Source organism: Brassica oleracea, chromosome C3 (assembly GCF_000695525.1).
Source record: "Brassica oleracea var. oleracea cultivar TO1000 chromosome C3, BOL, whole genome shotgun sequence".
NCBI lineage: Eukaryota > Viridiplantae > Streptophyta > Magnoliopsida > Brassicales > Brassicaceae > Brassica > Brassica oleracea.
Genome location: NC_027750.1, coordinates 43,633,767 through 43,658,432, shown reverse-complemented (window position 1 = coordinate 43,658,432; position 24,666 = coordinate 43,633,767). Strand labels below are relative to the sequence as shown.

General features: G+C 34.6%; 1 long non-coding RNA gene and 1 pseudogene across 2 annotated transcripts; one reads left to right on the top strand and one right to left on the bottom strand.

The window, feature by feature from the left end:
* Window positions 1–4,330: 4,330 nt before the first annotated feature.
* Window positions 4,331–7,670, top strand: LOC106330685 (annotated as a pseudogene).
* Window positions 7,671–23,243: 15,573 nt separating this feature from the next.
* LOC106334145 lies at window positions 23,244–24,216 on the bottom strand. Of its 2 annotated transcripts, none has more exons than XR_001268536.1 (3): window positions 24,130–24,216; window positions 23,838–23,944; window positions 23,244–23,587 (listed from the first exon to the last, which is right to left on the bottom strand). It is a non-coding gene; the product is annotated as an uncharacterized LOC106334145 (long non-coding RNA). The 2 variants fall into 2 exon arrangements; XR_001268537.1 differs by having other exon boundaries at window positions 24,070–24,130.
* Window positions 24,217–24,666: the final 450 nt, after the last annotated feature.

Below are 24,666 nucleotides of genomic sequence, written 5' to 3'. Positions count from 1 at the left end.
AAAAAAAAATTAATATTTTTTACATTCTGAGGAAATTAATTATATTTTTTACTCGATCGATCGATGCGTTTTTGGACATAAATCCATCGATCGATCTGTTTACAAAAAAACGTTCGGAATATACCGAGAGACCTGTTCCTCGGAATATACCGAGAAACTGTTCCCTCGGTATATACCGAGGGACATTTCCCTCGGAATATTCCGAGGAACCGGTTCCTCGGAATATACCGAGGGACATTTTCCTCGGAATATTCCGAGGAATATGTCCGTCGGTATATTCTTATCGATCGATGTATTTATGTCCAAAAACGCATCGATCGATGAACGTCCGAGGAAATATCCCGACGAAGTTCTCCCTCGGTATATTCCGAGGACATTTCTGACAAACTAGTGATCCACGGAATTTCCTCAGAAGTTTGTTTCCTCGGAATTCCGTCGGGAAATTCCGAGGGATTTCCAAGGAAAGAAGAAATTCCGAGGAATTATTTCCGACGACTTGTTTCGTTGGTATGTCGTCGGAATAACGCTATTCCGACGAAATTCCGACGCTTTTTTCCCTCAGAATCCTTGCTGTTTTCTTGTAGTGTAATGGTAGGGGCATCATCACCGACAGGCTTGAACTCCTAAAACTCCTTGAAGTACCATGGTTTCACCCATTTCTTTTCTTCGTAAAGCTTCTTTTTCCTAGCCTAAATAATCTCTAGGGTCAGATGATGCATCGTCCTTTTTACAAATTGGTCTCTCGCCTTCACCACTCACGTGAATTCCACTAGTGCATTCTAATATTTTGAAAAAACAAGAACCCAAAACGTCGCTCAGCAATCATATCTAAAACATAACCATTTAAATATAAGTAGACATATCTCTCATGAAACAATTCTTATGATCCACACTTAGCTCATTAAAAACACTAACATGCGAAGGTGTTTCGGTAATTAAAATCTTGATGAAGAATTAGAAATGACACTAATTTTTGCTCTATATCAAACGAATATCAAATCAGAAACATGAATGGAGAGGGAGGGAGGGGAGTATGATGAGAGAAACATAACCTCTTTGTTGTTATGATTAGAGAAAAACATAGATGAAGAGTTTTTACCTTTATTTAGTTGGGTGATGGGAACTTAACTATTTTGAATACATGAAGTGAATGTTTATATGATGAGTTACAATGGAGATTTAGGGTATATGTTATGGCAGGAGATGATGCAGGTCGAAAAAATCAAAACGGACGCAAGAAATACACTCAGCCCAATTAAGTGTATATGATGTCAATTTTTGTAATGAGCTGATATAAAAGCTAGACCCAAAACTCAAAACATGAAACAAACTAGTGCAACAAAAGAGGAGAAGTAGCGCTGAGCAATGGAAATTATGAAACCATGTGTCATCTTTTGCCCTTATGTTCTTACTGAGGTGGCAGCAGGAGGAGAGAAAAGTCTAATTTATTGTACTACTAGTGTTGTGTCTGCGCATGATTTTGTTTATGTTGTTGTGTATTATGCAATTGATGGGTCTTTTTGGATGGTGGTAATTATAGGGACCAAATATATGTAAGAAATTGTATTGGTATATGTCATTGTAGGTAAAATAATTTTATATATAACCTGGGTTTTTTTTTGTTGAATGTTAGACTTTGTGTATATTAGGAATTATAAGTGTGTGTGTTTACGAAGCCGTTGAAAGTTGTTTTCTAAGGAATTTGCAATAAGGCATGATTTGACTGTGTGGTTAATTGTTTGCATGTTAATTATAGATTTTAATATTTTTAATTGTCTAACGTCAAAGTGCACACTATTATTTTTTCAGCGTATGTATTTTTGGATGAAATGAATAATAGTCAAATAAAACATTTTAATTGTATATTTGGATGAATTAAATAATAATCAAATAAAATATTTAAAATTGTCAATTACATGTTTTTATAATAGATTAATAAATAGAGTCCTATGGAAGAGTGAAACATTATTTTCATGGAGAGAGAGAGAGACTGGGGGTCCATGGAGAGGTGTTCTCTGGTATTATTTGTTTGAAAATAAATAGATCTCCTAACAAAAAAAACTCTGATTAAATGTATGATGTTGGGAGTTTTGTAAATAAAAATAAAAAAAGAAGCAAATGAATGATGTTGGGAGTTTTGTTTGTAATGGAGTTATTGTAACATTTATGAAAAGTGTATATAGCTTGAGAAGTAAAACAGCACAACGGCTGTCACATAGATGTAGATTATTTTAAAAATTCTCACCATAATGTAGCTTTGCAAAGTAACGAACTGTTGGTGGCCAAACGTTCGTAAAAGCTCTGTAATTTGACGCAAGCTTTTGATGATGGTCCATTATAATACTCACCTGTGAAATGAATTTAAGGAGTCTAAGGGTGCTTGCAAGTATTTGGTTAGCGGAAGCAAGTAATCAAAATTAGTTCCTACCTACCGAGTTTGGAACTTGCTGAATATCTCCTTGTAGACAATATTAGTAACACCATTTGGGTCGGATCGACCTTAAACGTCAAGTACCCCGTAATGTAACTCGTGAGAGTGCTACGTAAACCTGACCATGGCCGAACACATTTTTTGGAAGGTGGAATGCTTCTTGTTTTAGGTTATGACCTTGACTCTTGTTAATAATGATAGGCCATGGATTTTACCCATTTTTAGTCATGGTTTATAAGTGTTTTAATAACTAATTACTACGATATAGAGTCTATTTAGAGTATTTACAGGTTCAGAGACGATTTGGAAGAAAGTTGTGACTTTGGTGTCTTTTGGAGCCTTTTGAGGTCAATCAACATTTTGTAGCCGAAGTTATGCTTGTTTTACTAAAGAGTGGTCAGTCTTCCTCGCGTGAGGAAGCTGTCGAGGAGATGAAGGAAAATCGATTGATGGTGAAGCCTTGACATCGATCGACGGTGTTTCCAAAATGCAGGCCTGTTATATTTTATGACTAATTTAGGCCCAGAAGTTACCATAAATTACCAAAATACCCCTGCACGACTAAAAATCCTATTTTACTGTTTCTAAGCCATTGTTGACGGCGATTCTTCATACTATTCTAGAGAGAGAGAGCTTAGGATTGGAGAGAGAGATTTGTACACCTTGAGAGAGGGAAGATCTTGAACTCCCTTTGTTTACTTACTCTATTTTGGTTATTTATCTATTGCAATATTATTCAGACCATCATAACCATGTCTTTTATGAATATGTCTGAGTTATCTCACTGTTAGATTTAGGTTTCTCCTAAGGTTGATTTATGTATTGTAGATTAAATTGTTGGTAGGGTGATTTAATTAGTTTTTCATCTAGTTGTTCTTACTACTAAGCTTAGGGTTGATAAACCATGAATCTTAGATCTTAGGACTGATTGGTGCAAGTGAGAACTTGGTCTTTTGCCTGAAACTAAATTAGTATGATCTATCTGACTAGATACACACGAAAGTTGGTCTAGTAAGTGAGAGAACACTAATCAAACCCGCTCGTAAAGCTTTCTGGAAGAAGCATCGATCGACGCGCCGACAGTTTTGTCGATCGATATTTTGAAAGGTGTATCGATCGATATTCTTTACGAATCATCGATCGACACTTTCTTATGATTAACATACGAAAGTTGAAATCCAAGATCCAGATTAGATAATCTAATTGATTATACCTAAGTTTGAGTTCGAGAACAATTGATATCAATAAACCCCTAAAAACCCAAATTAAATTATTTACTTATCATACCTGAGAATATACCTGAATATACCTGAATCTAGCTATATTCCCCAACTGTTAACAACCTCAAATCAAACCAATCGAGCAATTACCTTGCTCACCAATTCATTTACTGCTTTAAAACCTATTAACCTATTAATCTAGCTTTAATTCAAAGACTATAAATCTATTGTGTAATCCTAGAATCTCTATGGATTCGATCCCTAAGTACTACATCTGAACCTCTTATTTGAGAGAGTAATTCACTCCTTAGGGTAATTTGAGTGATATCAAATTTGGCGCCGTTGCCGGGGACTCTTTCGTATAACCATTAGATTAAGTTTAGAATATAGTCTAGATTTTGTTACTGAATTTGCTAAAGTTTTCCCTCTTTCTCTTCTGACACATGTACTTAAGATGGAGGACATGAATTTCGGCCGGAAATCGATCGACGCTCAGACAACAACATCGAGCGACGGGTCGACAGAAAAATCGATCGACACTCCGCTACCAATATCGATCGACGCCATTCTGCCAGAAGCAGGTAAGTATGTTCTTACCTATTTCAATATTGAAAAAGTAGTTCTAGGAGATCAAAAATTTCGAGTATGCAATGCATCAAACCAAATTAATTATAGACATATGGCGCCAATTCCTATTGGAATAGATGTTGTTTTTAATGCTGGACCGGAGCATCACCGAACGCTTGGAGATTGCAACAGACCTGATCGTTTCTACACTAACAGGTCTGCGATCCGTCCTCTAGCAATTCAAAGAAAAGACTTTGAACTGAAACCCAAATATTTATCTCTAGTAAGTCTGCACCCCTTTCATGGTCTTCCTCATGAAAACCCCATAGACCATATCGAAGTACTTGAGGACTTTGTGTCTAACATCAAGGTGCATGGAGTCTCTGAAGACTACCTATTTTGCAAACTCTTACCGCACTCCCTTGCTGGAGATGCGACACACTGGCTGAAACAATTGCAGCCATGATCTTTGACTTGTTGGAGTGATATCAAAAGCGTCTTCCTCAACAGCTTCTTCGATGATGCACGAACCCATGAATTTAGGAATAAGATCTATAATTTTTCTCAAGGCACTACTGAAGTTTTTAAGGCTTTTTCGTTGAGATTCAGAGCCTACCAGCGAGACTGCCCACACCATGGTTTTCCCGAAATCCAGCTACTTAATATTTTCTTCAGAGGTCTCGACTGGACGTACCAAGCGACTTTGGACACTGCGAGTCAAGGGAACCTTAAAACCAAGACACCTGAAGAAGCTTCGAGGCTCATTGAAAATGTGGCGTCTAGCACTAGTGCCAAGAAGACTGATCTCGAGAGGAGGAAGATGGCCGAGAATTTGAATGGAGATCGGATATCTGAGGTGAAAGAAACGTCAGATTCAGTTCATGCTTTTGTGATTGGAGATGAGCAAGTTCGGTTTACCGATGAGAGTCAGACTGTAGACCTCATCGATGAAACTGGCTTTCGCAAACAAAGACTTGCCGATCAGCAGCGAAACATGAGCTTCACAAGAACCTACAAGGCAGAACAGACTCATAAGAGCAAGCTGGAATCTATGATGGGACAAATTCTAAAAGGCCAGCAGAAAATGAGTGCGGTTCTCGATGAGTGCAGAACAGACTCGCCGCACTCAAGTATGCTTTTCTCTACAATAATTCTTACCCCGTAATCGTAAACGCCAACTTAACCAACGGAGAACTTGCTTTGCTATTGAATAAACTGTGCAAGTATAGGAAAGCCCTCGGATACTCTCTCGAGGATATTCCTGGTTTCTCTCCAGATCTGTGCATGCACCGAATTCACTTAGAAGACGATTCCAAATCGCCAGTGGAACATCAAATAAGGCTAAACCCAAACTATAAAGAAGTTGTTAAGAAGGAAATTATCAAACTTCTAGATGCTGGAATCATCTACCCAATTTCGGATAGCAACTGGGTGAGCCCCGTGCATGTTGTACCTAAGAAAGGCGGAATTACAGTGGTTAAGAATGATAAAAACGAAATCATTCCCACACGAACCGTTACTGGACATCGAATGTGTATCGATTATAGGAAGCTAAACACTGCCACCAGAAAAGATCACTTCCCTTTTCCCTTCATTTATCAAATGTTGTAAATATTGGCAAATCACCAATACTGCTGTTTTCTTGACGAATACTCTGGATTTTTCCAAATCCCTATACATCCGGACGATCAAGAAAATACCACCTTTACATGCCCTTACGGAACATTCGCATACCGCAGAATACCATTCTGTCTTTGTAATGCCCCTGCAACTTTTCAACAATGCATGATGTCAATCTTTACTGATATGATAGAAGATTTCATGGAAGTATTTATGGACCATTTCTCAGTATATGGATTCAGTTTCAAAAACTGGCTCGATAACCTATGTAAAGTTTTGGCAAGATGTGAAGAAAAGAACCTTGTTCTAAATTGGGAAAAATGCCACTTCATAGTTAACGATGGAATAGTCCTAGGACATAAAGTGTCCGCTGCTGGTATAGAAGTAGGCAAGCAAAAATTGAGGTAATGACTGGTTTGCCTGCACCCACGAACGTAAACGACGTGAGAAGTTTTCTTGGGCATGCCGGATTTTATAGGAGGTTCATACAAGATTTCAGCAAAATCGCTAGACCTCTCACAGCCCTCCTATGTAAAGAAGTAAAATTTGACTTCTCACCAGAATGCGTGAAAGCTTTTGAAGAAATAAAGAAAGCTTTGATAACTGCCCCCATCGTACAAGCACCTGACTAGAATCTTCCTTTCGAAATAATGTGCGATGCGAGCGATTTCGCTGTAGGAGCAGTTCCAGGTCAAAGGAGAGACAAAAAGTACATGATGTTTACTACGCCACTCGGACTCTCGATGAGGTACAAAGGAATTATGCAACAACAGAAAAAGAACTACTTGCTGTAGTTTATGCATTTGAAAAATTCCGCCAATACCTAGTCGGTTCGCGAGTCATTGTTCACACCGACCACGCTGCAATAAAATATTTGATGCAAAAGAAAGATGCGAAACCACAAATTTTGCGATGGATCCTGCTACTCCAAGTATTTGATATAGAGATTAAAGACAAAAGAGGAGTAGAAAACAGAGTCACATATCACCTTTCCCGAATACGAGGAGAGGATGACGTCCACATCGACGATTTCTTGCCAACAAAGAATGTTTTTCATACGAATTCATCATTTGTTGGTAACGTATATCTTACATCCGAGGAGCCATCGATCGACACCAGCGACGCTATGTCGATCGACACTCCTGATGATCAAGGCCAAGACACTTTACCTGCAACGCCTTGCATCCTGAATATGATTCTCCCGGAGATAGAAGTTTAAGTCGGGAGGTGCACGCAGCGAAAGAAGTCTAAGGGATAGACGTTGGTACGCTGATATAGTAAACTATCTAGCCGCTGCCGTATAACCTGAAGAGCTAAAAGGTTATACAAGAAAAGAGTTTTTTAGAGAAGTTAGGAGATATCACTGGGATGAACCATACCTCTACAATCATTTCTCTGACGGGATATATAGACGTTGTGTTGCCTCAACTGAAATTCCAGACATTTTATTCCAATGCCATGGATCCGACTACGCAGGACATTTTGCGACCTTTAAAACTGTATCTAAAATTCTTCAAGCAAGATTCTGTTGGCCAACTATGTTTCGCGATGCTCGTGTATTCATAGCACAATGCGACAGATGTCAACGAAGAAGAAAAATCAGCAAAAGACACGAAATGGAAGAGAAATCTATTCTAGAAGTAGAAGTCTTTGATTTCTGGGGGATAGACTTCATGGGTCATTTCTCTTCCTCATACGGGAACAAATATATCCTAGTTGATGCCAATTATGTGTCCAAATGGGTCGAAGCAGTAGCTTCCCCAACAAAAGACGCATCTGTAGTTATCAAGCTTTTCAAGAGCATTATTTTCCCAGGATTTGGAGTTCCTTGAGTAGTCATAAGTGACGGTGGCTCCCACTTTATTAACAAAGTCTTTGACGGATTACTCCGGAAGAACGGAGTTCACACTACAGGAAATGTGGGTATTAATAGCTGGCGTTAAACGCTATTAGTTTGTTTTAATAGTGTTCCCTAAAACGATGTGACAGCGCCCGTTATCGTAGGTCCGACACTTTTAATAGCGGATCTTTCGAATGCTATAGTTTAATAAACAACAATAGCAAATGTTTCGTGTTATTAATTTATTTTTAATTATTCGAAAATTTATTAAAAATAATTATCAAACCAAACCAAATAAAAAAATAAAATTAAAAACTACACCTAAACATAATTCATAATTAAATAATTCAAAATTAAATCAAAAATTAAATCATAATTCATAATTAAAAATTAACTTTTATTTATTAATTAAGATCAGTATACAAATAATTGGTTTACAATTAATAATCAGTTGATTTCCTAACATTGGTTTATACACAAACCCGGTTTATTAAACTAACCATGTCTAAACCAAACCTAATAAACCAACCAATACTAAACCTAATCTACGCCACTCTGTCCTCGCCTTCCTCTTCCATCTTCTTGTCTTCCCTTCTTACGTCTCTGTCTTTTCCCTCTTTCTCTTTTTCTTCTTCTTGCTCGGCTCATCTACACCAGCACAGCTTCATATCTGGCTTCTTCCTGTAACAAGAACAAACAAATCAAAAATCAAATTAATTTCGAAATCTAAAACTTAAACTCCAAACTTTTACACTATCAGAAACTGATTACATTGAAACTCAGATCCTAATAAGCTCAGATTAATTTCGAATTTTCTTAAACTTAACAGTATCAATTGAAATAAGATCAATCATAGACAGAAACAAATTAATCAATCTTCTCAAACCCAAACAGAAACATATAAGACATATTCTACACAAGCAAACACAGATCTGATTTTTCTGCAAGAATATGATAACTCTAAACTCAGAAAGTTTCAGACTGTTTACCCTTCCGTTGGAAGAAGCTTCACACCGGACGACGAACGGACGATGCTCAAGCCTCTGCATGAGCCTCGCGCTCTGGTTCAGTTTCAGTGATGAGAGAAAGAAGAAAATTTTCGAGAAGGAGACGACCATAATCATCATAGAGAAGACGAGATCTTTACTTTCGAGAAGGAGTCGATATGCATATGCATCGCTTACTTCTCTCTCTCTCTCTCTCTCTCTCTCAAACCCGAGATCTGCTCAAATCTCTGGAAAATAATTAAAAATAATAAATAAACAATTAATCTCAGTCGTTGATTCATTATCATCCAATGGTGCAAATGGTGATCCATGCCAAACCAATAAAAATAAAGGGTGAAGATAGATAGAAGATTGATTTTGGGCCTTTGATTTTGAATCAATCAATGGCTCAAACTAAAAACAATATAAAATTGTCTTTTTTGTATTTATAATTATTGTAAAATTATTGAAAATTTAAAATTTATATTATGTATATGGAAAATTTATGTATATATGATATTACATTTTTGAAAATAGTATTTAGGGTTAAGATGAATAGTGTTAAAATTTAGATTTACTGTTAAGATAAATGGTTTAAAAAGTTGAATGGTTCAATATCTAGAAGATTAATTAAAACTTTTATTTCATTAAGAAATGAAGTTATACATTTAAATTTATAAAAATAATGATATCAGATTAATAAAATTATAAGTTTTCACTTTGTAAAGCAATTTTAAATTAAGTAAAAGTAATGATGTGAGATTAATAAAATTAAGTAAGTTTAGGGTTTGGAAAATAGTGTTTTGGGTTTAGACTAAGATTTATGTATATGGTTTGAGTTTTAGAATAGACTTGGAGTTTAAGTATAAAATTTATATTATAAGTTTGAAAAGATTGGATTTATGACTTAGTATGTAGGGTTTAAGTTTGGGGTTTAGGGTATTAGATTTAGAGTGTAGATTTAAAATTTAGTGTTTGAGGTTTAAAATAGAAATTTGAGATTAAATTTTTAGAATTATTAAATTTTGAGTTTAAGTTAAAGATTGAAGTTTTAAAAATTTATGTTTAGGGGTTTAAACCCTATAATTATATATATTATATATATATATATCACTCCTTTAGGGTTTGAAATTTATAATGAAATTTGAGGATAAAACTTTAACAGATTAGACTTTTGGTCTTTGGGTTTTGGAGTTTATACTCTAATAAAACACAAATAAATAATAAAATACCATATGTTTTTATTGAAAATCCAAAATATACAAGGATTTGAGATAACTAGTATGAGAATATTTCTAAGTACATTTTTTGATGACTAACTCTACATTCGACTTCTCAAGAGCTGCATATGTTAACATTCAATCTCAAACTCTAATCTCTGCTCCCATGTCATCTTCTCCAACCAAGCTTCTCATCTTCTTCAACATCAAAACTCAGATCAGCTCACACGGACCATCATCCTCAATAATGATCTTCACCATATAAATTTTCACGAGCTCCTCTGCCTCGTGTTCTTCTCCATGTGAACAAAACCAAAGCATGTACACGTTATTATAACTCTATATCAGACAAAGCCATAAGTCAAAAGCAAGAACAAATATGGAAGTCCACCTGCAGTCTCTACGCAGACACGAGACACAAACTCATTATCTATCTATAATAATTAAGATAAACACCAAACTTCAAACTCACCACAACACAAACATAGAGAAACAGAGGAGTCTTGATAGATACCTTTGATAGGTTACCTGAACTTGTCTCAGAGTAGCTTTCTTGATCAGAGCTTGTTTCATAACCGTCCGAGACATTAGTAAGAACATGAAGAGAACCAATCCTGCGAGAGAGAAAGAAGAAAGGAGAAGCTATATCGAACTCAACAATATCCATCAAACTCTGTTTCACTTTGAGTAAACACACATGCTCTACTTCTCTTTATCTAGAGCAACTGCAAGAGGCTCCAAGTAACTGAAAACAGCAGTAAATAAACAAAATAAACCCAAGAATGTAGATAGATTAGTGATCACAAGGTGAGAAAACTCATGAAAATCCATTAAGTTTATTAAGAATCAAGTCAAAGCTTACAACTTTAACTTACTAACCCTCTGTTCCTGATGAATCAATGTTATTGCATCGTTCAGAATAGAGAAACGAAACAACTAACCTGGAACTGAGATTGAAACGACACAAACAAACACAGAATCAGCAGATTACGGAACTTAACCATCGAAGCCTCTTCTCCTCCTCCGCCATCTCTGTTTGTAGCTCAAATCTGACTCGAGTAGCGTTGTCGACGAAGCTTTCATCATGGCTGAGAAAGATAGACAGAGAGAGGATTGAACTGAGACAGTTTGAATCGTGAGAGGCTGATTCGAGCCAATCTTTGTGCGTTGATCTGATGATTTTGTGATTTTAGGTTAATCACAATCGTGAGAGAGAGGGTTGAATGGGTAGATGAAGAAGATTGATTTTAGGCCACAAGATCAAAAACAATCAATGGCCACAAATTGTAATTCTAATTTTGATAGACTGACAAATAAAGAGAAAGTGAGAGAATTAACTAAAATTGACTTGTGACCTTTGGATTAAAACTAATCAATGGTCCAAAATTAATCAATCAAAAACAAATTTTTTTTATAGTTTTTTTAGAAATTTAAAACTTAATGTTTAACTAATTTTATTTATATAAAAACTAAATTATATTCTAATTATTGATCATATTTATTTTGTATTTAAAAATCAGAGTTTAAAATTTTGAGTTTAGAGTATATGTGATATGATTTAGGGTATATGATTTGTGTTAAGATATACATTTAGAGTTTAGGTTTATGGTATTAGATTTAAAATTTGAAACTAAAATGTTTTAAAATAATAAAAAGATTAGAATTTTCAGATTTCTAGTTAGAGTTTAGGATATTTAATTAATTTAGGATATGTGATATATATATATATATATCTATAATATTCATAGACAAAAATATTTCTAATTAGAGCTTATGGTATATGATTATTTTAAAAAATAATAAAAAGATTTGAATTTAAATATTTTTAGTTATAGTTTAGGGTATATGATTAATTTTTAAAATTAGTTTTCAAGTTTGGAGTTTAGAATAAGGTTTGAGTAGAGAGTTTGAAAGTTAAAGGTTTGGGGTATTGATTTAAGATTTGAGGTTAATTTCTAAGAATATTAAATTTTGAGTTTATACTTAAGATTGAAGTTAAATTTGAGATTTGATATTAAAATATTAGCGTTTAAAGTTTTTGTTAGAATTTAGGGGTTGTGTTTAAAATTTTGGTGTTAGGGTTTAGGATTTTTGGAGGCAAATAAAGTGGAGTGAGAGGAAAACTGAAACAAGGGTGAGAGGGAAAATCAATTATTTTCCGCTTTAGTTTTGCATAGCGTTTGCATTTCGCAAACGCTATCTTAAAGTAAGAGGTATGTCAACCATAGCATAATCGAAAAAAACGCTATCATATTCTGCTATTAATACTCACATTTCCTGTAGTGTCACCATAGAGTTTCTACGCCTTACCATCCACAAACAAGTGGACAAGTAGAAGTCTCAAATCGATAGATCAAAGTAATCTTAGAAAAGACCGTTGGAATTGCTAGGAAAGATTGGTCTAGGAAACTGAACAATGCACTTTGGGCTTACCGGACTGCATTCAAAACTCCATTAGGAACAACCCCATTTCACCTGCTCTATGGAAAATCTTGTCACCTAACAGTTGAGCTAGAACACAAGGCAGCATGGGCAATAAAACTATTAAATTTCGACATTAATCCAGCTACCGAAAAGGAGACTCGTAAAGCTTAATGAGCTGGATGAAATCAGACACTTAGCCTATGAGAACTCGAAAATATATAAAGAGAAGACAAAATCATACCATGATAAAAAGATCATCTCTAGACACTTCGAACCAAATGATCAAGTGTTGTTATATAATTCTTGGCTAACGCTGTTTCGTGGAAAACTCCGATCTCGTTGGTCAGGTCCTTTCACTGTTGTGGATGTCAAACCTTATGGAACCATTACACTTGCAAATGATAAAAGGGAAGAATTTAAAGTGAATGGACAACGAGTGAAACATTATTGGGCTAAACCACCAAATAGCAGACATTTACATTTAGGCCTTCCGGATCATTAGACATCGGATCTTAAGTCAAGCTCAAGACTTAAAATAAGCGCTGAATGGGAGGCAACCCATTTATAGGAATTAGTTTAAGTAGTTTAATATATATATAAGAAAATCCGAGTAAACGGTTACCAATAATATCGACCGACGAGACCCTACCGATATCGTTCGACATAACAACACCTGCCGCGACCGATGAAACCATCTTCACATCGATCGACATATATTCTGGTCTGGTATATCGTTCTTACTTGTTAAATTGAGTCGTTTTGCTTTAGTTATCACCATAACTCTGACTGAATTTACACTGGGGACAGTGTAGTTTAAGTCTGGGGGAGGTTTACTGATATTAGTTTAATTCATGAGTCTTATTAAACTGTTTAAAAAAAAGTTTTTATTGAGTCAAGAAGGGGACAATGAACTTATTGATTTTGCTTGTTATCTAACCACACCATTCTAGACTTACTAGCTGCAGATAGCACTAAAGATACCAAAGTGGATCAACCTGTCAATTATGTTACACTTGCTGAGAATGTTTGAAGGAACCAAAGCTGACCTCCAACCTAACTGAGCTCAACTTTGCTTGTCTTGGGGCTTGGTATACATGAGATCGGATTCTTCAAACAAGTCTGGAAGGTAAAGCCTTGTGTAGATATGTCACCCCCTCTCTCTCTCTCTCTATTTCGAAATTTAGATTGAAAAAAAAAATGTATAAAAAAGGAAAATGAAAAAAAAAAGAAAAAAATATATATATATATAGATGATAATTTAGGAAAAGAATTCGAATAGGACTTGGTGGCTACAACCATTAAGCCTTGATTATGTTACAACCATTCTAGACTTACTAGTTGCAGATAGCACTAAAGATACCAAAGTGGATCAACCTGTCAATTATGTTACACTTGCTGAGAATGTTTGAAGGAACCAAAGCTGACCTCCAACCTAACTGAGCTCAACTTTGCTTGTCTTGGGGCTTGGTATAGATGAGATCGGATTCTTCAAACAAGTCTGGAAGGTAAAGCCTTGTGTAGATATGTCACCCTCTCTCTCTCTCTCTCTATTTCGAAATTTAGATTGAAAAAAAAAATGTATAAAAAAGGAAAATGAAAAAAAAAAGAAAAAAATATATATATTTATAGATGATAATTTAGGAAAAGAATTCGAATAGGACTTGGTGGCTACAACCATTAAGCCTTGATTCATAAGAATTTTATAGGTAAAGGATTCAAACATGACTTGGTGGCTACAACCATTAAGGTTGGATTCACAAAGAATCCTAGGATATAGGTCAAAAAGAAGTGAACATGATTTGGTGGCTAAAACTATTAAAGCTTGATTCGTAGAAACCTGTCCAATCTTGGTCAATGATCTTGCAATAAAGCAGACTTTGACTGAGAGAGAAATTAGTAGAGAGAGAGGAAAAGAACTCTTATTTACCTGCAGATCCAGATACTTGTTTGAGCATCCTTACATTCTGTGATCGATACCCCGAAGGTAAAGCCTACACTTTTATTTATGCAAGAAATGAGGTTGGTAGAGGGGATTGTCAGATATGATTTGCTAAGTTGTTGACTACGTGAATTTGGTTGCTAGACTAGGATATGGTATAATGTGCTTCTGAGATTAGGATTTCCTAAGGTGATGATTATAAGTTTTAAATCTATGAGTCCCTGCTGTTTTTAAACCTGTTTCAGAGAGACTGCATGTATGTTTTGCTTGAGAATAAGCAAAATGGTAAGTTTGGAGGAGTTGATAGGCCATAGATTTTACCCATTTTTAGCCATGATTTATAAGTGTTTTAATAACTAATTATTACGATATAGAGTCTATTTAGAGTGTTTACAAGTTCATGGACGATTTGGAAGAAAGTGGTGATTTTGGTGTCTTTTGGAGCCTTTTGAGTGCAGAGCTGCACATACGTATCAGATGTTTAGCTATGGATGGACACCTTTCCGCCGTTATATTGAGCCCATCTTTAGATACAAAATAGAGCTTTGAGTTAGCTTTCCAATGCCACCGGTTTGAGGTCAATCAGCATCCTGTAGCAGAAGTTATGTCTGTTTTAGTGAAGAGTGGTGAGTCTGCCTCACGAGAGGAAGCTGTCGAGGAGATGAAGGAAAATAGATCGATGGTGAAGGCTTGACATCGATCGACGGTGTTTCCGAAATGCAGTCCTGTTATATTTTATGACTAATTTAGGCCCATAAGTTACCACAAATTACCAGAATATCCCTGCATGACTAAAAACCTTATTTTACTGTTTCTAAGCCATTGTTGAGAGCGATGCTTCATACTATTATAGAGAGAGAGAGCTTAGGATTGGAAAGAGAGATCTGTACACCTTGAGAGAGATCTGTACACCTTGAGAGAGAGAAGATCTTGAACTCTCTTTGTTTCTTTACTCTATTCTGTTTATTTATCTATTGCAATATTTTTCAGACCATCATAACCATGTCTTTTATGAATATGTCTGAGTAATCTCACTGTTAGATTTAGGTTTCTCATAAGGTTGATTTATGTATTGCTAGCTTAAATTTTTGTTAGGGTGATTTAATTAGTTCTTCATCTAGTTGTTCTTACTACTAAGCTTAGGGTTGATAAATCATGAATCTTAGATCCGATTGGTGCAAGTGAGAAGTTGGCCTTTTACCTGAAACTAAACTAGTATGATCTAACTGACTAGATAGACACGAAATTTGGTCTAGTAAGTTAGAGAACACTGATCAAACCCGCTTGTAAGCTTTCTAGAAAGCAGCATCGATCGACGAGACGACAGTTCTATCGATCGATATTTTGAAAGGTGTATCGATCGATATTTTTTACGAATCATCGATCGACACTTTCTCATGATTAACATACGAAAGTTGAAATCCGAGATCCAGATTAGAAAATCTAATTGATTATACCTAAGTTTGAGTTCGAGAACAATTGATATCAATAAACCCTTAAAAACCCAAATTAAGTTATTTACTTATCATACCTGAGAATATACCTGAATCTAGCTATATTCCCGAACGGTTAACAACCTCAAATCAAACCAATCGAGTAATTACCTTGCTCGCCAATTCATTTACTGCTTTAAAACTTATTAACCTAGTAATCTAGCTTTAATTCAAAGAATATAAATCTATTGTGTAATCCTAGAGTTTATGTGGATTCGATCCCTAAGTACTACATCTGAACCTCTTATTTGAGAGAGTAATTCACTCCTTAGGGTAATTTGAGTGATATCAAATAGTCATAGCGTAGCATAGCCTAAGAGGATATTGACGTTTGCACAATGGCTGTATGTTCTCGTTAGGTGACAACTGAATTCTAGGTATGAGAACTTTCTCACCATATTATCGGGCGGTTATATGTGTTGATTCTGTGAAGTTTAACTTAATTTTTTTTTAGATCGTATAGTTTCTGAGAGAAATGAAGTTATTGGATTGCTTTACTTTTTCGGTATTCACTGGACTAATGAGCTTTAAAAATTTGTCTTAATGTTTGCTTGGAACTGAAGCTTAGCTAAATAAAGCTTAACTGAAAAAATATATTTAATTTCATTAAGATGGGTAAACTATATAATTAACCCATGAGACCGTACAAAGCCATTACGAAAGTCTGAGTTATTTACTATCAAGCCAACGCCATACAATGCAACACCGGTAACTTTTCATGCTACATCTAGGGCGCCGTAGACATGTAAGAAACAGAGTAAGCTGCATATGGGAAGATTGCAACTACTTATTGTTTACAATAACTACTACATCGCAGTAACAACAACAAATGTTTTCTAATTTTAATTTCTTGGAATTGAGAAGTAAGAGAATCCGAACTTGAATTGACTCTACATCCGCTTCATTGAATTCTTGTACGATAGGTCAAAAGGTACATGATCTGGACAGAACTCAGCATGAGTTAAATTGCATTTTATCCTTTTGATAAATGGAAGAGTAATTGCTGGACACATCTGTTTGTAAGACCAATAAATGTATGACAAAATTCTTTGAAGCTCATGAACGTGATGGGCTAAACTAAGAACATAACTCTTCTCTAATAGAACTTTCCATTACTCGGCAGCTGGCGACTATAGTGACTCTGGATTAGTTAGAATTAGTCTCTCTCTAATGGTTGTGAAAGAAACTGAACTCTTGTATATGTATTTGGGTGGTTGATATGTGTCAAATGACAACAATTGGCACACTTAGAAGCTGTTAATTTCAAACTTGAAACCTAGTAGTTTATGTAGTATCCAAGCCAAGCAGAAGATGAGTAAAAAAAAGCAACGACAATAAATTTTAAATAACCAGCGATACGCTAAACAATTTATTCAAACTTAAGCAAAGAAGAAATCCTACGCAGAAGCAGTAGCAGGCATTGGAGTTGGACACTTTGTAAAACCTTGGACGTTAAGTAGTGTGTGGTTTTTTCCGGTGTGACCATTCTCCTCAAGTGGTGCACCATCAGCAATGTATCCACATGGCACACGTTCATCATGCAAGACACCAGTTGCGGCTATAGCTCCCTCAATCACTCCGAAATTACCAATCTCAGAGCGGGTCCATCATCTACAGTGGTCTCCAAGGTTGCTAACATCTCTTACGCAGCACCCATATGACAGTCTTAAGAACCAAAATACAGATATAGTTAATGGTTGTACTTACACCCTCTGCTTAAGCTTGGGAGTGGTGGACGCTGATTGTAGTCAAATATATGTGAAACGATGAAGTTTTGATGCTTTGATGAGAAGTTGAATGGAGACAGCTTCAACTGGAAAATGAAATGCTGCCCACTAGGTACTTTACGCAATGTGGAAGCGGCCTACGTTCTGGGTCTTCTGCACCTTGTTTCTGCCATACAAAAAAACTTACCTTTTCAGTGGTTGTGCTTGTCATGATTTTAACACATTCATTGCAATGGTTACTGTTCAGTACTACCATAAGCTGTACAATATCAGCAGCAAAGGAAATTTGTCATCTGACCATCAAAATACACAAACACCCATTTGTAGTCTGTTGATATGATAGATGGGAAACCATTAAAGTAAACATCGGTGAAGCAATAATAGTGGGTGACATGAGGTTCATGCTGCATCTGGGGTCAGAGTTAAGCTCAACCACTATTAAAGTTTCAAATTTTTGAACACCTTCATACTCTATTGGGTCTGAGGTAGAAGCAACATCACTGATACAGTCCCTGCGGGGTGCAACATTTAAGAGGATTAAGAACTGGAAATATAAAACTAAGTGTCTGACAGACAAATTAAAATTTCAATGATACAGAGGGATATACGTACCGGTCCTCAGTGGTTGAATTTTAGTTTTAGTTTCCTGGACTGCAATCCGTTAAAGACAATCAAAGATTAGCAATAAACTTTTTATTGTTATAAGTGAAGAAGAGAAGAGAAGAATTGATGTGTTTTATTCATTGAGTAATGGTCCCTTTATATAGGATTACAATAGCTTGGAGACAAAGTCTAACTTAGAGTGGAGAACAAATATATCTAAAACTATCCACATGGACATCACCAAAATATTCATAACACTTCCCCTTGATGTCCATTATACCAAAGTGCTTTCAAAACGCCGTAGAGCTGCCTCGTTAAAAACCTTATCATGAAAACTCAATGGAAAAAACCATGATTAAGGGAAAAAGAGTGCAGCGCATAATGACTTCCCCTCATGTGTACATACGTCGAGATCTTTGAGACGATGTAGTCCGATTAGATGAACTAACTTCTTGAAAGTAGCAGTGGTTAGCGCCTTAGTAAATAAGTCAGCGGAATGTCACTTGAACAAAATTGTAGGACACAGATATTGCCATTGTTCTGCAGTGCATGATCTCAAAGGATACAGAATGATGGTAGACTTTCATCTTTGAAATGATAACATTTCCTTTGGGTGTTTATCATTTGTGTGTTCTTTATTGCCTCGTTAAAGAAAAACCTAATAGGATGAAAACCATTATAAGGAAAAAGAGTACAACCACACACATTTTCATACTTTTTCCCCTAAAAGCAATATCTTCAGGATATGCATTCCAATCAAATAAATCTCCTTTGAAATTTAGAATATCATAATAAACTCTTTCGATTAGAGTATTCAAGATCTATGGACTTCTGGTCCACAATTCTCATTTGATATAGACAATAATTTCTTGGTCAATTTGGACTTCAAGCCAAATTTCTTACATACATTTTTCTAGACCTTCGCCTCGTACATACAAGTTATTCATTTGTAACTATAAAAGTTACTATAATGACTTTCTTTCTTGTCATATAAAATTACATCTTTCAATTATGAAAAAAATTAGTAGCTTTCTTAAATAACACTCTTAAGGATCTTTTAGATAACATCTCTTATTCTAGATGTCATGTTTAGAATACATAACAATGTAGTCTTTTCAAGATCTTTCAGAAAGAAATTGTTATAACTCTTCAAGAGTTTTGATTACATTCAAATCAATGATTCTATTGATTCATAATCTCTTGATAAATACCAATGGGTGCATTTCCATATATCCCATAAAATATTTTATTTCAATTTGATCGAAAAGGTAGAGTTCACGGGAACATGTTTTCATTGTCATCAATCCTTCATGGATTCTATCTTTCAGGGATTATCAGTTTCCAGTGGGTTGTATAATTCAAGTTCTTCCTTTAATGCCAGACTAATAAGGAACTTGAAAGTAGTTACATTTACCACATGAGACTATGTCTCTTCACAATCAATTTCATATTGATATATTGATCTTTCTATGAGCAACAACTAATTTCTATCCCAATTGTTTTACACTTTCAAGTGTATGGACTACTGGTCCAAATACCTCTCTTTTTCACAAGAGTTTGTATCTTTGTTTATTGCTTCTTTGTGATTTGACCAATCATTTATTTATATACACTTTTCAATAGACTTTGTTTCATGATCCTCTTTCTCATTCATCATATCAACTGCTACTTTGCATGCATAAATATCATCGACGTCGATTTACTTATTGGTTTCATTTTATTCTATACATGACATAACTTATTGAGATCTCTTCATTGTCTCAGGTACCTGAATTTCTTTCAGTCATGTTTAATGTCTCATCTGGAGATCATTCAAAAACTTTATTGCTTCGTTTTGACCATTATCAATATATGCTCCTTTTCATATACGAGGATTCTTATCTTAGGAACCAACATGTATACCACGCTGCATGCGTGACTAGCAGTTTGATATTGTTTTTATAGAACATATATTCTTACTGAAGCATTTACAGCTTGTATTGTGACTTGGTCACTCTATTTATATGGGTCAGTAAATGTGTCTAGTAACTGCTTTACTAAGCCATAATTGAATTATCTTTTGAACTTCTATTTCACATTATCTTTAGTCCGAGGTTCAATGATAATTTATATTAACTTATTTTCTTTTCAAGCTGTTTATTTTCTCTCTCTTTTGTTGGAAATACTAACTCACTTTTAGCATTCATATAGAGCTTTACTTATATCCTTTAGGGATGGCTCAAGATTCTTAAGTATCAATGGAGATTCATATCCAACATATATTCCCAACCTCATTTGAAAACACATCTTAATTATGCTCTATGTGGAGCAACTAGAATGTATATTGCACATCCAACATTCTTAGATGGAAAATTGTTGGTTTATGACCCAATACCAATTACGGGGAGAACTAGTGATTACTTGTTGGCATGATGCAAATTACTGTTGCTCAAAATGTTTAATACTTATCCCAGTAAATTTTTTATAGTCGCCAAAGACTTTAAGACGTGATTTCACCAATATTATAAAGATGCATAGTGGGTGATCAGTTCACCAACATCTCATTTAATCATGCCAATAACTTCATTTGGCTGGTGAAAACCGTATTACCATTTTATCTTATGAGCAAACAATATATGTGAAATCATTAGCAAGAAACTTCTGGTTCTTTAATGAATATTCACATAAATCTCTATGAATCTCTTTGCATCATTACTGAACAAAAATGGTCTAACTGGTTCATGCCAAATATTTGGTAAACTTCTGGTTTACTATACGTTTATCTCCATTACACTAATTTTTGTGTAGTACAATATATAAGAGGCTATTGATACTTTCTCTAAAATACTTATACTGCCTTGAGAAATATTTCTTATCTGAAATGTGAATAGCATTTATTTTGCTTATTGTCTCAACATACGTGTCTCAAAATCCCAGAGATTTATTTTGAGAATGATTCATCAATCTTAGTTTTAGTGCAAACATAATCTTCTGGATGTTTCACTTATCATAAAATGTGAGATTCTTTAAGTCTTCCCCTCGAGATGATAATACTATAGGTTTATTAATCTCGAATGAATCTCATTTTTTGAATCAACAACATACCTACATGGGTCATGTATTCTTTCTCATATCCTTCCAACTTTTGAGACTTATAAGAATATAATGGAATAAGGATTTTAAATTGCATTCTTATGAGCAGTAATATTATCTACTCTTCTGGAGCATTCATATATATCCTCTTGTTAAACATTCTATAAGATTTTACTACCTTTTATTGTACTCACAATAATTTTTGAATCATATCTCTTCTTTATTACCATATTTATTTTTTCTAACTTCAATTGAGAGTATGAGTTCTAAAAAGAAACTCTTTGGATATTGACCTTATTTATATCCACATTCATGTCTATAACCACTTTTATGTTCATTTTTTTTGAACAGTACTATTTGTGTGGATTTTCTTTCCACAAAATAAATGTCCTATTCTCTTTAAGAGAGCGATCATAATCAACTAGACGTGATTTATCATCTTACTTCAATAGCTCACTGTTTTCTGAGTCTTAAGAAGACAATATACAAGTATAAACTTCTTTAATCTTTTTTTTTCAATTATGTGTCTGCTGGACAACATTACTTGTGTGAAAATAATATTTTTCAATATATATATGCATCATTAAAAATTTGCATTTAAACTTAACAGCCAACATAGTTGGGATTTACTTACACACTTCAGGTCGTGTAATCTTTAGATGCCAAATGCGTAATGAGCTTTAGATAATTACATATATGTAATCATACCTTTTTCCATTAACTCTCATCATAGTTAAGATTTATTTACAGACTTCAGGTCTTACAATCTTTAGATATAAAAGTTCGTAATGAACTTTAGGTAATCACATTCTAGTGATTTTACCGTTTTGGATTGTTCTAAAGAACTTGTAAATATTTTACAGTCAAGACTTAACTTAATCTTAATACTCTCATATAAATGATGGTAAGGATACGAACTATTTTAATCATATATGATTATGTATAAACTAAAATATATCATAAACATATAAAGCCAAAATCAAATAACAGTCTAATGAACATTATCAGATTCATAAACTCTTTACTATCATGCCATAATAAGGTTATTAACCAATCAATCAATTAACTATCACATGAATCAATGATACACATTATAGATAGATAGTACTTATCTCGATGAAGAGTGTAGCGAAGATCAGTGTTCTGAAACAATTTTTTTTTTTTTTATATATATATAGCAAGTAGTTAATCCTGAAACACTTTAAATTTGCTCGTATAAATATTACCATATGTTAGTAAACAGTTCAAAACGATTATATATCAAACATATATCTCTAACTAGGTCATCTCAACAGTTTAAAATTGATAAGTAATACATCGTAAACAACAAATAGATCTTGTACTCACATCTGAGTTGAATAACCATAATTTAGACTAATGATTTCTCACGCCTACCAACCATATTCTTGCAATTGTCAAACAAGTCTGATAATTCTCTAAACCAATGATCTCTCAAACCAAAAAATATTTAGCGTGCATAATATTGACACAAATGAATTGGACTATTCAATGACACTTGTCTCTATAATCAAACGATAGAAAAATAAAACATGTTTTGTTATATCGTATATTCGTATGCTATAATTAACTCATAAAATATTCTCTAATAACATAATAATCGTTGCTAAATGATTAAGCACATATTTCTGTAGTCAAACGTCAAGGTATATGTAAACATGAGCTTGAATTTTATCCTAAGTATTAAATTTTATTAGCTAATGAATCATCAAACAACCATACCAATAATTTAACTATTTCTGATTAAAAAAATATAGGTCATACTTGGCATGAACTTTATATGCATGAGCTACTATAAAATCAATGAAAACAGGTTACTGAACGTTCATTAAACCATAGTACTAAAATAGCGAATATTAATCAGTGATTCATGCGATACCCATCTATTTTAAAACACTACGCGAGAAATCAACAAACATATATTGAAATAAACATGATGTCTTATAAAGAAAACAATCATGATGAACTCAAAATCATAAAGCATTAACATGTAAATACTTATCTCGTTCTCGACGACATAGACTTAGCGAACGACTTTCGACGGTAATAGATTCGAAAATTAAATATACTCAGATTAGGGTTTTTTACGACTGCTAGAGTTTCGTGCTGACAACGTGTTATAAGTGAAAAAGAGAAGAGAAGAATTGATGTGTTTTATACATTGAGTAATAGGCCTTTATATAGGATTACAATAGCTTGGAGACAAAGTCTAACCGGAAGTGGAGAACAAGTATATCTAGAACTTGATATATGGACATCACCACAATATTCATAACACTTATGATATACTTAAAGATATTTTAGGCTCAGTTGAGAACAAATACCTTTTCATTTACCATAACCATGTCAATCCCCGCAAGCTCTCTAGGATTCTTCAATCCTTGCTTCCCAAAAACGAAGGATCCGAGTGACAACAGTTTCCTTACACTGGCAGACGTTCAAATCAGAAAGAACCAGTTGAGGGTTAGACATAAACATATCGGCTATAGAAGGATATAAATTTGCGAGACAACCAGATGTGCGGATTCCTCATAGTTTAAAAATATTTCATCAATGTGATGTGTTCGTATATCTATACGCTACTTTGTGATAAACTCTTAATGTGCACTATAATGCAGCAGATAGAAACTGCATCAGAGACACTAAAGTGAAGATAGTCATTTAGAAAGGAATTAACCTCTCTATCACCATTGTCCTTCATAGCAACCAGAACTGCTAAAATATTCACATCTATCCGCCACAGGGATATCTTCTTATCATCTCCCGTATTCGGCACAACTAAATCTGCATCCCACAAAACAGAACCTCAACCAACCAAAGGAGAAGAAAGAAGAGAACAAATCTGCAAGACATGATCATTATTGAGTAATCACATATCCCAATACAATCCCTAACCCTAAGGTGCTCACCACTTTCAACACTGAACTTAATTTCAAACAGAAGATTTCTGAATGAACATGGAACGTCACCTGGTAGATTCATAGATCAGAATCGATGACACAGCAATGATTGGTGTGAGGTTTTCTAAGGATTATATTGACTCAGAAGGATAGACTGATGAATCTGACAGAATCGAGAACAGTGTAGATTAGGAGCCTCTGAGAAAGTAATGGTCCATTGAATGAGGGATAGTGGGAGACGTGGGTCGGTGATGTTACAGCCATTGTAAATGATGATTATTGAATGCAAACTACAAACAATTACGACATCGCTTCATATTAGCAATGTCGATCGACAATAGACTTTGTCTAGGGAGATATGTTATTGGGTTTGTATCTGATTTCACTAAGCTAACCCAAGCTGTCAAATAACAAACCTAAATGTATGCAAACCCATACAACTTTTGTCAAAAAAGAATCATGAGCCACCACGTGTCTAAAAAAGCCCATTTCTCCCTGCTGACGTGGCGACATGTGGAGAGAGAAAATGTAATTTTATTGTTATAGATTAAATTTGAAAACTCCTATTGAAAAACATAAATCTTAAAACTAAATAGGGGATATTCA